The sequence below is a fragment of the Hyperolius riggenbachi genome, chromosome 6 (genome assembly GCF_040937935.1).
Source record: "Hyperolius riggenbachi isolate aHypRig1 chromosome 6, aHypRig1.pri, whole genome shotgun sequence".
Classification (NCBI taxonomy): domain Eukaryota; kingdom Metazoa; phylum Chordata; class Amphibia; order Anura; family Hyperoliidae; genus Hyperolius; species Hyperolius riggenbachi.
The window spans coordinates 209109518-209125077 of NC_090651.1; the positions used below are offsets into that span (position 1 = coordinate 209109518).

General features: G+C 49.0%; 1 long non-coding RNA gene across 1 annotated transcript in view; it reads right to left on the minus strand.

The window, feature by feature from the left end:
• Positions 1 to 445: 445 nt before the first annotated feature.
• LOC137522640 (uncharacterized) overlaps positions 446 to 15560 on the minus strand; it is a 61811-nt gene continuing 46696 nt past the window's right edge. Inside the window, exon 3 of the long non-coding RNA XR_011022371.1 lies at positions 446 to 661. This is a non-coding gene — a long non-coding RNA (uncharacterized lncRNA). The remainder of the gene's footprint in view (positions 662 to 15560) is intronic.

Here is a 15560-nt window from a genome sequence, read left to right on the forward strand (position 1 = left end):
CGATCAGCCGGACTCGGTAAGTGTAATGGCTTCTTTCTCTGTATATAAGGTGGTGTTTTTTTGCTCACTGTGTTTACTGCCTCTGAAGAAGCAACTACTTCTTGAAACAGCTGTCAGGCACTTTTTCAACCCTCCACCACTGTTTTTGTATATACCCATTCCGAAATAAAGGGCTTTTATGGGAGCAGTGACTTTCTTTCCTCTTCCTTCTTGCAATATTAATGTTTGCTTTTAAAAACCAAGACTCATTCAATAAGGTGCTTAAGACAGATGCAACAAAGGTAGTTATTTGACTACAGTATTAAAAGACACTTTGGCAAAAAGCAAACAGGGCTGGTTCTAGACTTTTTGCTGCCTGAGGCAAACTTGTGAGGATGTGCCCCCCCCCCCCCCCAATTGAAATGATCGCACAACACCCAATTTGCACCGCACATTGGTGAGCACCCAAAAAACACCCTCAGTATAGGTAGGTAGCCAATTATAGGTGCCCCCAGTGTTGGTAGCTAGGTACAGTTGCCCCCAGTCCAGGTTAGCCAGGTACAGTTGCCCCCAGTATAGGTTGGCCAGGCACTCTCTTCACTTCCTGTTTCTGCCTGGTGCTGCCCCCAGACTTCTGCCGCCCGAGGAAGTCGCCTCACTTGGCATCATGGGCGGACCAGGCCTGAAAGCAAAGAAAGCATTTCAGAAGAAGAACCTGGTAGCAACTGCAAAATAATGTGGTGGAAACATAAGATTTCAGGCTGCTTTGTTGCATCAAGGCCTGAAGGTAGCTCAACATCATATCATCCACTCTGAATTCTTCATTAGACCAAATAGATTTGAGGAGAATGCAAAACCATTTTTCAGAAGATTAAAACTCAATGGAAGATGAACTTTCCAACATGACCTTAAACATTTAAATAAATATGAGAAATATCTAAATATAAAGATAGGAAGGTCCTGGAATGAAATATAGAAAACCATGAAAATTCACCAATGATTGCTCCCATCTGATGTACAAAAAAGGTTTGCCTGGATCACACAGGGGAGGTAGTTACATATTACTACCTAAATAGCAATCAAAAGGACTTTAAGGGCTAGTCCACACTTGGATCGCAAATCGCAATCACAATTGATTTTTATTTTTCACTGTGATTTGCATTTCACATTCAATAGAATGAGAATCACAATGCAATTGCCCCCAAAATGCTGCATACAGTGAGTTTGCGGTACATGCAAACTGCAAATGCTGCCGTGAGAATGATCCCATAGGGATACATTGGTCACAGTGCTTTGCTGTTTGCTGGCAATCAGAAGAGAAGAAGGAAAAAAAAGAAAAAGAAAAAACAATGAAAGGCTAGTTCTGCTTTGAAAAGTCCAATTCTGGTATAGTAATTTATGGCATAGGAGGATGTTTAGGAAAACAGAACAATATACAATGAAGGCAGATTGTAAAGTGACCTGTTTAGAGCAGCTTCCTTTCATTGTGATACTGTAAATAGGCAGTGGCTTGCTGACCATACAGAAGCTAAGCCATAACACTGGAGGAAAACATGGCTAATGCAATGATGACACATCCTGTTTTTAGACTTTCAAGATATGATGATATGAAGGCATCTATGGGATGCTTGTGTTAACCTACTGATAAAAGGTTAGGCTTGGTTTCATGTATATGTGCAGAACTAGTCCACCAACATTGAGGCCCTGTTCACAGTGATCAGTAATTTTGCATGTGAACTCACTGCCCATACAATTTTAAGGGGCTGTTCACAGTTCTTCCACAATCAGCCCCGGTAACTGGCTCTGTCGTGTCAGTCGTGGTTTTCTCCATGGATGGGACAATGGCTGGGGGCGGGGAAAGGTTTGGCCGTGCCTCCCCCCGGAAGCCCCCCCCATACCATGAACCATGCGGGCTGGTATAGCTCAGGGTGCGAAGCGCCACTCAGCCGGGGCTCCGCATTCTGGCTATCCCAGCCTGCATGGGGGACAAGGGGTTAAATAGGCTCGGGAGGGGGGACCCCACGTCATTTTTTTTTCAATTTCCCACACTCTGAACATAAAAATTTAAAAAAAAAATAGGAAAAGTTACCAGGGATCTTTATACAGCCATATTGCGGCTCTATAGCGATCCCTGGCCAAAGCGTTGCGGCCCCAGGGGGTCCGTATGCAGTGCGTACTGGAAAACCCATCATGAAATTAATTGCTCTTTCATTTGATATATGTATATTTACACTACTGTTAGGTTTGCTACATTATTTGTCATTTACCGCATTTAAATGTATACTTTTTTCCTATAAATCTTTAAATTCAATTTTTTCCTCTTGCACTCACTGTCCCTATTCACATACAGTGGCTTGCAAAAGTATTCGGCCCCCTTGAAGTTTTCCACATTTTGTCACATTACTGCCACAAACATGAATCAATTTTATTGGAATTCCACATGAAAGACCAACACAAAGTGGTGTACACGTGAGAAGTGGAATGAAAATCATACATGATTCCAAACATGTTTTACAAATAAATAACTGCAAAGTGGTGTGTGCATAATTATTCGGCCCCCTTTGATCTGAGTGCAGTCAGTTGCCTATAGACATTGCCTGATGAGTGCTAATGACTAAATAGAGTGCACCTGTGTGTAATCTAATGTCAGTACAAATACAGCTGCTCTGTGAGGGCCTCAGAGGTTGTCTAAGAGAATATTGGGAGCAACCACCCCGTGAAGTCCAAAGAACATACAAGACAGGTCCATGACAGGTCAGGAATCAAGTTATTGAGAAATTTAAAGCAGGCTTAGGCTACAAAAAGATTTCCAAAACGTTGAAAATCCCAAGGAGCACTGTTCAAGCGATCATTCAGAATTGCAGTGGTGCTCACCGCCAGATCGTGATCACGCTTACGCGTGGATTCACGACCATTTTGACGCATTCCGCCTCGGACACGAAAATCCGTGAATAGATTTTCAACCACGAAAATCTACTTCGGCTTCGCGTGAATGCGGACAGAAATCCGCATTCACGCTCGTGAAACCCGGGGCTGTCGTGGTTTGCGGAAATGCGTCAAACTATGCGGAAGTGACACATTGCAGGCCAATCAGAGTGCCCCAGCCAGGCCCTAGCAACCAATCACAGGAGGGGAGCTATGCCCTCCCCTCCTGAATATAAAGCAGCGGCCATGATGGAAAAGCTCTGTCCTTGCTACTAGACTGTGGTGCTGAGAGGATTATCTCCAGGCCATTGTTGTTTGAGCAAGTGCATTTATTGTGTTAAAAACAAAGCGTTTTTTTTTGCTAACACTGCTCTTATACTGTACACAGTTAGCTAGTCAGTGAGTGATTGCTGTAGTTAGTTGTAGTCAGTGTAGTGTAGTGGGAGTGTGGGAGTCTAGTGATTATTTAACTGTGTGTAGTGCTGTGCAGGCAGGTTCAGTGCTGCAGTGTAGTGGGAGTGGGGATTATCTGTGTGTAGAGTGCAGGCAGGCAGGTTAGTGCAGCTTCAGTGTTCACTTGTATATTCCAGTGACAGTTATACACTTGTACTAATTGCAGGCAGCCAGTCACACCGCCGGCGCCGCCACTCTCTGCCAGCGCTGTTCATTCATTCTGTCAGTGACCTTGTGCCGTGCCCAGTGCCCACTGCTCGCTCGCTGGCATATGAGCATCTCATTACACAGTGTGACATCCTTGTGTGCCCACTGCATCCTTCAGTGACCTAGTTGTATATCCAGTGCCCACTGCTGTGCCCACTGCATCCTTCAGTGACCTTGTACTGTGCCCACTGCATCCTTCAGTGACCTAGTTGTATATCCAGTGCCCACTGCTGTGCCCACTGCATCCTTCAGTGACCTTGTACTGTGGCCACTGCATCCTTCAGTGACCTAGTTGTATATCCAGTGCCCACTGCTGTGCCCACTGCATCCTTCAGTGACCTTGTACTGTGCCCACTGCATCCTTCAGTGACCTTGTACTGTGCCCACTGCATCCTTCAGTGACCTTGTACTGTGCCCACTGCATCCTTCAGTGACCTAGTTGTATATCCAGTGCCCACTGCTGTGCCCACTGCATCCTTCAGTGACCTTGTACTGTGGCCACTGCATCCTTCAGTGACCTAGTTGTATATCCAGTGCCCACTGCTGTGCCCACTGCATCCTTCAGTGACCTTGTACTGTGCCCACTGCATCCTTCAGTGACCTTGTACTGTGCCCACTGCATCCTTCAGTGACCTTGTACTGTGCCCACTGCATCCTTCAGTGACCTAGTTGTATATCCAGTGCCCAATGCTGTGCCCACTGCATCCTTCAGTGACCTTGTACTGTGGCCACTGCATCCTTCAGTGACCTAGTTGTATATCCAGTGCCCACTGCTGTGCCCACTGCATCCTTCAGTGACCTTGTACTGTGCCCACTGCATCCTTCAGTGACCTTGTACTGTGCCCACTGCATCCTTCAGTGACCTTGTACTGTGCCCACTGCATCCTTCAGTGACCTAGTTGTATATCCAGTGCCCACTGCTGTGCCCACTGCATCCTTCAGTGACCTTGTACTGTGGCCACTGCATCCTTCAGTGACCTAGTTGTATATCCAGTGCCCACTGCTGTGCCCACTGCATCCTTCAGTGACCTTGTACTGTGCCCACTGCATCCTTCAGTGACCTTGTACTGTGCCCACTGCATCCTTCAGTGACCTTGTACTGTGGCCACTGCATCCTTCAGTGACCTTGTACTGTGCCCACTGCATCCTTCAGTGACCTTGTACTGTGCCCACTGCATCCTTCAGTGACCTAGTTGTATATCCAGTGCCCACTGCTGTGCCCACTGCATCCTTCAGTGACCTTGTACTGTGGCCACTGCATCCTTCAGTGACCTAGTTGTATATCCAGTGCCCACTGCTGTGCCCACTGCATCCTTCAGTGACCTTGTACTGTGGCCACTGCATCCTTCAGTGACCTTGTACTGTGCCCACTGCATCCTTCAGTGACCTTGTACTGTGGCCACTGCATCCTTCAGTGACCTAGTTGTATATCCAGTGCCCACTGCTGTGCCCACTGCATCCTTCAGTGACCTTGTACTGTGGCCACTGCATCCTTCAGTGACCTAGTTGTATATCCAGTGCCCACTGCTGTGCCCACTGCATCCTTCAGTGACCTTGTACTGTGGCCACTGCATCCTTCAGTGACCTTGTGCTGTGCCCACTGCATCCTTCAGTGACCTTGTACTGTGCCCACTGCATCCAGTGATTCATTACTAGCAACATGTCTGGCAGGGTTTCGCGGGGTGAGAGGAAAGGGAGTTCAATTGCCTCAGCCACTTCTGGGACTGCTCCACGTCCAGGGAGAGGACGCCCAGCTGTACGTGGTCGTGATGCAGCAGAAAAGGGGGCAGCAAAGCCTGGGCCGAGTCAGCGGACGCCATTGTCCAAATATTTTAAAGTTTCTGGTCCCCGTGTGGTGGTTGAGCAAATGGAACCTGACGTACTCATGGACATCATGACTTCCTCGCAGACCTCTACTGTGAGTACCACTCCAAGCAGTAGCAGCAGCAGCCAACATCCCACGCTTGTTGTGACATCCACCCCAGCACCCACTGGTCAGCAGCCCTCCCAGGATGACAGCGTTCTGTCCCTCAGTCTGGCATCTGGGAACCTGCTGATGCAAGAAGCACAGGACTTACTGAGGACTGATGTGGCAGAGATTGAGATCGGGCCACAATCACAAGCGTTGTTGAGTTCTGGTGATGAAGAAGAGGGGTCTGTGTCTGGGGATGTAGGGACAGAAGAGGAGGCGGGGGAGTCAGAGGAAGAGCTGGATTATGATGATGCTGCTGATGATGACGTTGTGGACCCTAACTATGTGCAGCCTGCTGAGTCCGTGGAAGAATGGTCAGAGCAGGATGACGAGTCACCTCGGCCTAGGCAAGGATATCGCCATATGTCAGGCAGGGGCAGGGGCATCGGCAGCAGTGGGCGTGGAGGAAGTAGACAGGACACTGCTTCAGCCGGCACCACCACCATGCAACCCCCGGCAACTACTACCACACATTGCTCCGCTGCACCCTCTGCTAGTGGGGGCCGCAGTAAATTAAAGTCACCAGTGTGGGATTGCTTTGAGGAATGTACTGATGACAAAAGGTATGCGGTGTGCAGGTTATGCAGCAAAAGATTGAGCCGTGGGAAAAGTCTGAGCAAGATGGGTACCTCATCTCTCCAGGGCCACCTGAGAAGCCGCCACTGCCGCGAGTATGCGGACTTTAAGAGGAAGCAGGCACTGCTGGCAGGGGTTCCTGAGAGCAGAAGGCCCACCAGCGCAGCAGCATCCTCCCTCCCTCAGGGTCGTGAGTCCCCCACAGCAGCAGCAGTAGTAGCACGCAAGCAGGGCCGGATTTAGGCCAAGGCCACATAGGCCATGGCCTAGGGCACCACAGGAGCAAGGGCACCAAAGCAGCAGGCTAAATTTGTGCAGCATTTGCAAGCATGCAAATGGTGCAATGCAGGGAGAGCAGGTGAGCGCCTGACTGCGGTACTCTGCTGCTAGCTGCCTGTGCAGCGGCCACCTTGCTCTCTGTGCACGTTTGTATTGTGGCCGGTGGCTATGGACTTGGGCAGCATTGGAGATGGAAAGGAAGAGGAAGCTTCTGCACTGGAGATTAGCGGAAAAATGAGTGACACTGATGGCTGCTGCGGTGTGAAGGCGAGCTGGCAACCTATACTGAAAGGGGGGTGGGAAAAGGAAGGAATAAAAGAGTCATCTGGCTACCTATACTGGGGGGTCATCAGGCTACCTATACTGCGGGGGAGGGATCATCTGGCTACCTATACTAAGGGGTCATCAGGCTACCTATACTGCAGAGGAGGGGTCATCAGGCTCCCTATACTGGGGGGAAGGGGGGAGAGGTCATCTCGCTGCCTATACTAAGGGGGGGGGGGGCGACTGCTGACAGTGGCCTTGGGCGGTAAAGAGTACAAATCCGGCCCTGCACGCAAGCGCTCTTCCACCTCGGCTGCTCAGGACACAGACATTGAGGCTGGCAGCCAGTGTTCGTCTCTCTCCTCTGTCTCCCCTGCATCCCAGCGTCGTCAGACCCTGCTGAGCGACACCTTTCAGGGTCTGACCAAGCCTCTGCCTCCAAGCCACAGGCGGATCCGCAAACTAAATGGCTTGCTGGCCCGGGCCATGGCATCACAGCTGCTTCCCTACTCCCTGGTGCAGGAGGGGAGCGCCATGCGGACGCTGCTCCAATTTGGCATCCCCGAGTGGCAAGTCCCCAGTCGCCACTATTTCAGCAGGAGCGCGATCCCAGCACTCCACAAGTTTGCGGTGGAAAACGTGGCCCGTTCCTTGGACTACTCTGTGGGCAAGCGGGTCCACGTGACCATGGACTCGTGGAGTAGCAGATTTGGGACAGGTCGCTACCTGTCCTTTACGGCCCACTGGGTGACACTGATGGAAGGGAGGGAGGACAAGAGCACATCAGCCCAGCTAGTGGTGCCACCACGCGGGATCAGGGGGGATGCAGAAGGGTCCTGTCACGACACTCCCTCAGCACCCGGAAAGCAAGCCCGCCTCGGCAGCAGCAGCGCCAAGCCTCGGCACTGCCAAGCCCTTTTAAAATTGGTGACCCTGGGGAAGGAGAGGCTTACGGCCACCAACGTCCTGGCCGCCCTCAGGAAGCAGGAGCGGAGGTGGCTGACCCCCAGAGGCCTGGAAGTGGGGTATGTGGCAGCCGATAACGGGGCCAACCTGGTGGCAGCAGTGTAGCAGGGAAACCTCCAGCACATCCCCTGCTTGGCCCACGTGCTCAATCTTGTGGTGCAGCGCTTCTTGCGCACCTACCAGGGGATGAGCGAGCTGCTGCAGGATGCCCGGGCGGTGGTACGCTTTTTCCGCCTGTCAGCCACTGCCTCTGCACTCTTGTCCACCTTACAGCAGCAGTATGGAAGGCCACAACACCGGATGATCATCGACATGCCAGTTCGCTGGAATTCGACTCTGGCCATGTTGGAGCGGCTGTGTCAGCACAGGCTGGCTCTTAGGGCCTACATGCTAGACCCAAGTGTCCCCAGCAACCAGCAAGTCCCCATGATTACTGCCACTCAGTGGACACTGATGCAGCAAGTATGCCTGGTGCTGAGTCCCTTCCTGGAGGCAACCAAGATGGTCAGTGAGGAGCGAGCCTCTGTGTGCCAGTGGGTGCCCTTGGTTTGTCTACTGGAGCAGGCAATGGACAATTTAATTGAGCGTGAGGATGAAGCCCTGAGGCAGTTGGAAGAACAGGAGCAGATGGCAGCACAGTCCAGCTCAGAGGAGGGCTCACAGCAGGTAGTGGAAGAGTTGGAGGTCCCTAACCTGAATGAGGAGGAGGAGGAACAGCAGAGTGCAGCAGGCGTTGTACGTGGATGGCGGTTTGAGGAGGACAACGACATGGCACAGGAAGAGGACAGGCATGCGTTATGGGACAATGGCGAGGACGAGGAAGATCTTGCTGGCAGGGCCCACTTGTTTCCCATGGCTGTGCACATGTTGCGCTGCCTTCGCAGGGACCCCCGGGTGATCCAGATGCGTTCAAGGGAGGACATCTGGATTACCTTGATGCTTGATCCCCGTCTGAAGGGGAAGCTGGGAGACTTAATGACGCCATCCACCACCGAGCAACGCACAAGGGAGTTGAAGGAGGCCCTTGTGCGCAGACTACTGGAAGCATTCCCCCAGCATTCCACCCCCACTGTAACTGCTCTGCCAAGCCAGCAAGAGGTGCCTGCCATTGCCACTAGCAGCACAACAACAACCACCAGCAGCAGCAGCAGCAACTGGCGCCCCGGAGACCTGAAGAGCCTAAGCAAGAGCCTGTATGCAGTGCAGCAGCCCAGAACAGAGGTGCCCGCCACAGCATCCACCACCAACCAGCACAAGCAACGACTGACCACCATGGTGTCTGACTATATGGGGTCATCCAGCGGGCTCAATGACACCGACAGCCCCGTGGACCCCTTGGAGTACTGGGTCAAGAGACTGGACATCTGGAGCGAGCTTTCCCAGTACGCCCTGGAACTCCTATCCTGCCCTCCTTCCAGTGTCCTCTCAGAGAGATGCTTTAGTGCGGCCGGTGGCGTGGTCACAGAGAAGCGCTCTCGGCTCTCCCACGCCTCTGTGGACAAACTCACCTTCCTGAAAATCAACCAGGCTTGGGTGGAAGGTGAGTTCCTGGCCCCTATTGTCGGACACAGGGGGACATGAAGTGGCTGCTGCATGTGCTGTTGTTAACTATGCCTGCCTTTATAAAGACATTTACTACCTGCCTAGTGCCTACCTTGGTTAATTTTTTGGTGTTATGGTACTACTACCAGTAAGTTGCCATGGTCCTCCTTCTGAGCTGCTGAACTGACCGCCCGCTTTGTCCTCCTGACTCAGTCGCTACTACACTCTGCGTTCACACTGCCCGGGTCGCCGGGTGCATTTAATTTTTTGGCCAGCACTATGACGCTGTGCTACTACTACTGTGCTGCTGCTGCTGAACTGACCGCCCGCTTTGTCCTCCTGACTCAGTCGCTACTACACTCTGCGTTCACACTGCCCGGGTCGCCGGGTGCATTTAATTTTTTGGCCAGCACTATGACGCTGTGCTACTACTACTGTGCTGCTGCTGCTGAACTGACCGCCCGCTTTGTCCTCCTGACTCAGTCGCTACTACACTCTGCGTTCACACTGCCCGGGTCGCCGGGTGCATTTAATTTTTTGGCCAGCACTATGACGCTGTGCTACTACTACTGTGCTGCTGCTGCTGAACTGACCGCCCGCTTTGTCCTCCTGACTCAGTCGCTACTACACTCTGCGTTCACACTGCCCGGGTCGCCGGGTGCATTTAATTTTTTGGCCAGCACTATGACGCTGTGCTACTACTACTGTGCTGCTGCTGCTGAACTGACCGCCCGCTTTGTCCTCCTGACTCAGTCGCTACTACACTCTGCGTTCACACTGCCCGGGTCGCCGGGTGCATTTAATTTTTTGGCCAGCACTATGACGCTGTGCTACTACTACTGTGCTGCTGCTGCTGAACTGACCGCCCGCTTTGTCCTCCTGACTCAGTCGCTACTACACTCTGCGTTCACACTGCCCGGGTCGCCGGGTGCATTTAATTTTTTGGCCAGCACTATGACGCTGTGCTACTACTACTGTGCTGCTGCTGCTGAACTGACCGCCCGCTTTGTCCTCCTGACTCAGTCGCTACTACACTCTGCGTTCACACTGCCCGGGTCGCCGGGTGCATTTAATTTTTTGGCCAGCACTATGACGCTGTGCTACTACTACTGTGCTGCTGCTGCTGAACTGACCGCCTACTTTGTCCTCCTGACTCAGTCGCTACTACACTCTGCGTTCACACTGCCCGGGTCGCCGGGTGCATTTAATTTTTTGGCCAGCACTATGACGCTGTGCTACTACTACTGTGCTGCTGCTGCTGAACTGACCGCCCGCTTTGTCCTCCTGACTCAGTCGCTACTACACTCTGCGTTCACACTGCCCGGGTCGCCGGGTGCATTTAATTTTTTGGCCAGCACTATGACGCTGTGCTACTACTACTGTGCTGCTGCTGCTGAACTGACCGCCCGCTTTGTCCTCCTGACTCAGTCGCTACTACACTCTGCGTTCACACTGCCCGGGTCGCCGGGTGCATTTAATTTTTTGGCCAGCACTATGACGCTGTGCTACTACTACTGTGCTGCTGCTGCTGAACTGACCGCCCGCTTTGTCCTCCTGACTCAGTCGCTACTACACTCTGCGTTCACACTGCCCGGGTCACCGGGTGCATTTAATTTTTTGGCCAGCACTATGACGCTGTGCTGCTACTACTACCACCAGTATGTTGCCGTGGTCCTTCTGTGCTGCTGAACTGACCGCCCGCATAGTCCTTCTCCTGACTCAGTCGCTACCACCACTGCACTCTGCGTTCACACTGCCCGTGTCCACTGACAACTCTGCTGCGATGTCATTGCTAATTGCTGCTGCTGCAAAAAAAAAAAAAAATTACAAAAACCTCTCTGGAGCCTTTTTGCCATCAGCCACTCATCCTCCTCCAGCGGTACCTTCGCCGCCAAGTGTCATTGGAACTCGCCTTCACCTCTTTGACTGCTTAACGCGTATATCCCTTTTTAAAACCACTTATTACCAATTAATAGCCCCATTTAAAGTGTTGATTTCACTTTAAAATCCATTTTCTCTAGAAAAAAATTTTTGGGGGGAATTTTTTATGTTGAAGTTATGTTGCCCCTTATCACCTCGATAATCCATGCTATTTGGGGGACTGTAGCATGTATGGGGGCTTTGTTATTAACGTTAAAAGAAAATCCGCCTCCGGGCGTGAATCCGCGCGTGATTACGCCATTCACGGGAAAAAATCCGCGTGGTTGCGTGGACGCGGACGAAAATCCGCATGCGGCGGTGCCGTATGCGGATTTTTTTTTGCAACCACGCGGATTTCCGAATTCGTGGATGAGGCACATCCGAGCATCCCTGCAGAATTGGAAGGATTATGGCACAACTGTAAACCTACCAAGACAAGGCCATCCACCTAAACTAACAGGCCAAACAAGGAGAGCGCTGATCAGAAATGCAGTCAAGAGGCCCATGGTGACTCTGGACGAGCTGCAGAGATCTACAGCTCAGGTGGGAGACTCTGTCCATAGGACAACTATTAGTCATGCACTGTACAAAGTTGGCCTTTATGGAAGAGTGGGAAGAAGAAAGGCATTGTTAACAGAAAGCATAAGAAGTCCCGTTTGCAGTTTGCCACAAGCCATGTGGGGGACACAGCAACCATGTGGAAGAAGGTGCTCTGGTCAGATGAGACCAAAATGGAACTTTTTGCCCAAAATGCAAAACGCTATGTGTGGCAGAAAACTAACACTGCACATCACTCTGAACACACCATCCCCACTGTCAAATATGGTGGTGGCAGCATCTTGCTCGGGGGGTGCATCTCTTCAGCAGGGACAGGGAAGCTGGTCAGAGTTGATGGGAAGATGGATGGAGCCAAATACAGGGCAAACTTGGAAGAAAACCTCTTGGAGACTGCAAAAGACTTGAGACTGGGGCGGAGGTTCACCTTCCAGCAGGACAATGACCCTAAACATAAAGCCAGGGCAACAATGGAATGGTTTAAAACAAAACATATCTATGTGTTAGAATGGCCCAGTCAAAGTCCAGATCTAAATCCAATCGAGAATCTGTGGCAAGATCTGAAAACTGCTGTTCACAAACACTGTCCATCTAATCTGACTGAGCTGGAGCTGTTTTGCAAAGAAGAATGGGCAAGGATTTCATTCTCTAGATGTGCAAAGCTGGTAGAGACTTACCCTAAAAGACTGGCAGCTGTTATTGCAGCAAAAGGTGGTTCTACAAAGTATTGACCCAGAGGGCCGAATAATTACGCACACCCCACTTTGCAGTAATTTATTTGTAAAAAAAATGTTTTGAATGATGTATGATTTTCGATCCACTTCTCACATGTACACCACTTTGTATTGGTCTTTCACGTGGAATTCCAATAAAATTGATGCATGTTTGTGGCAGTAATGTGACAAAATGTGGAAAACTTCAAGGGGGCCGAATACTTTTGCAACCCACTGTACCCTGCAAATTTGGCGTTTCTAGCATATAAGGGGGCTTTGCTATTAACTGTTAAAGTAGGCGCCCATTCGCCTGCCATATAAGTCTATAGAGCCCACTGCGAACAGCCGGTTCACAAATTTTTGGGGAAATTCACGTTCGCCATTCGTGAACAGAAAATTCTATGTTCGCTACATCTCTATTGAGGACCCCTTTCTAATAAATGGCAAAAACCTTTTCTCTCCATATGCAAATCATGTCCCCTTGTCCGCTGTACAACCAGAGGAACAAAAAGCTAATCTGCCAAGCTTTTGTATTGCCCTCTCTCTGATGTATTTATACATGTTAACAAGGGCACCTCTCAGTCACCGTTTGTCCAAGCTAAATAAGCCCAGTTTGTCCAACCTTTCTTCGTAAGTGAGCTCTTCCATCCCTCTGATGAATTGAGTTGCCTGTCTTTGTACCTGTACAAAGTACAAAGTACTTTCTTTAGTGTGGTGCCCAAACTGTATCCCATACTCCAGATGTGGCCTCACAAGTGATTTATACAGAGGGAGTAGAATACTAGCATCTCAAGATATTATTACCCTTTTTATGCATGCCAGAATTGTATTTGCTTTAGCTACCGCTGCTTGGCATTGTATGCGATTACCTAACTTGTTATCAACTAGTATTCCTAAGTCCTTCTCCTAGTCAGTGGATCATACTCAAAATGGGTGACTGATAGCAGTGGGGTCCCACATGGGTCTGTACTGGGTCCAGTGCTCTTCAATTTATTTATTAATGACCTAGTAGATGCAGTAGAAAGCAATGTTGCTATATTTGCAGATGATACAAAATTGTGCAGAATCATTAACTCTCAGAAAGATAGTGACATATTGCAACATGATCTGGATAGGATGGCTATATGGGCACATAAATGGCAGATGAAATTCAATGTTGAAATATGTAAATTCATGCATTTTGGACTTACCAAATACCAATGTAAGCACCATACAAAATAAATGGGATACAGTTGGGGACATCAAACTTGGAGAAGGACTTACGAGTACTCATCAACAACAATTTAAATAATCGTATTCAATGCCAAGCTGCTGCAGCTAAAGCTAATAACATTTTGGGATGCATTAAAAGGGAAATAAAAACTTGAGATGCTAGCATAATATTGCCCCTGTTTAACTCTCTAGTAAGGCCACATCTGGAATATGGAATTCAATTCTGGGCACCACATTACAGGAAAGATATTGCAGTTTTAGAGCAGGTGCAGAGACAAGCAACAAAATTGATACAAGGAATCTCACTTACCAAGAAAGGTTAGATAAACTGGGTTTATTTAGTCTAGAGAAAAGACACCTTAGAGGGGATCTAATTAACATGTATAAATACAACAGAGGGCAATATAAAAGCTTGGCGGATGAACTTTTTGTCCCTAGGCCTTCTCAAAAATGTTTTAGCCATTTATTTAGGAAAGGGTTCTTTACAGTAAGAGTGATTAAGATGTGGAATGCATTGCCACAGAAAGTAGTTATGGCAAATTCTATACCTTCATTTAAAGGGGGCTTAGATGCTTTCTTTGCGTTGAAAGACATCCATGGCTACATTTACTAGGTAATGCCCAGTGATGTTAATCCAGGGATTTTATCTGATTGCCATCTGGAGTCGGGAAGGAATTTTTTCCATTTTGGGGCTAATTGGACCATGCCTTGTAAGAGTTTTTTGCCTTCCTCTGGATCAACAGGGATATGAGAGGGCACAGGCTGGTGTTGTACTTTGTTCTCTGGTTGAACTCGATGGACGTATGTCTTTTTTCAACCCAAATAACTATGTAACTAGTCTGATGTTCCCAGCTGTATGCCATTTATTTTATTTGATGATTTATCATTGGTACGTCCCAGGTGCATGACTTTACATTTATCAACAGTAAATTTCATCTGCCACGTGCCTGCCCATATGGCCATGTTGTCAAGGTCTTGTTATAATATGTCACTATCCGTCTTATTGTTGATAATTCTGCATAATTTTGTATCATCTGAAAAGATGGCTACAGTACTCTGTTTTCCATCTACTAAATCATTAATAAATACATTGAAAAGAATTGGACCAAGCACTGGCCCCTGCAGTACCCCACTGCTGACAGTTTCCCATTTTGAGTATGTTCCGTTTACCACCACTCTTTATGTTCTATCCTTTAACCAGTTCTCTATTCACAAACACACATTTTAGTCCCTGTATCCTCAGCTTCTGCACTAGGCTATTGTGGAGAACAATGTCAAAAGCCTTTGCAAAGTCCAAGTACACTACATCTATAGCTTTCCCAAGATCTAAATTTTCATTCACCACTTTATAAAAGCTGAGCATGTTGGTGAGACAGGACCTGTCTTTAGTAAAACCAAGCTGTCGAATTGAAATAAGATGATTGTGTACTACATCATTTTGTATAGCATCCCTTAGGATACCTTCAAACAATTTACACACAACTGATGTTAAGCTCACAGGTCTATTGTTTCCTGGCTGTGATTTTTTGTCCCCTTCTTGAATAAGGGGAAAACATCAGCTGTACTGATCAGTGATCAATAGAGATGGCCCAAACCTCCAATTTTTGGTTTGCGAACCGGGTTCGCGAACTTCTGCAAAAGTTCGGGTCGCACGAACTTCCGCGAACCGCAATAGACTTCAATGGGGAGGTGAACTTTGAAAACTAGAAACACTTATGCTGGCCACAAAAGTGATAGAAAAAACGTTTCAAGGGGTCTAACATATGAGTTTTTGCATAGATGAGTGGGATAGCCACCAAAAGTCCCGGGGAAAAATCTGGATTTGACGCAAAGCAGCGTTTTAAGGGCAGAAATCCCATTGAATGCTAAATTACAGGCCTAAAGTGCTTTAAAACATCTTGCATGTGTATACATCAATCAGGGAGTGTAATTAGAGTACTGTTTTCCACTGACACACCAAACTCACTGTGTAACGCACCGCAAACAGCTTTTTGTGT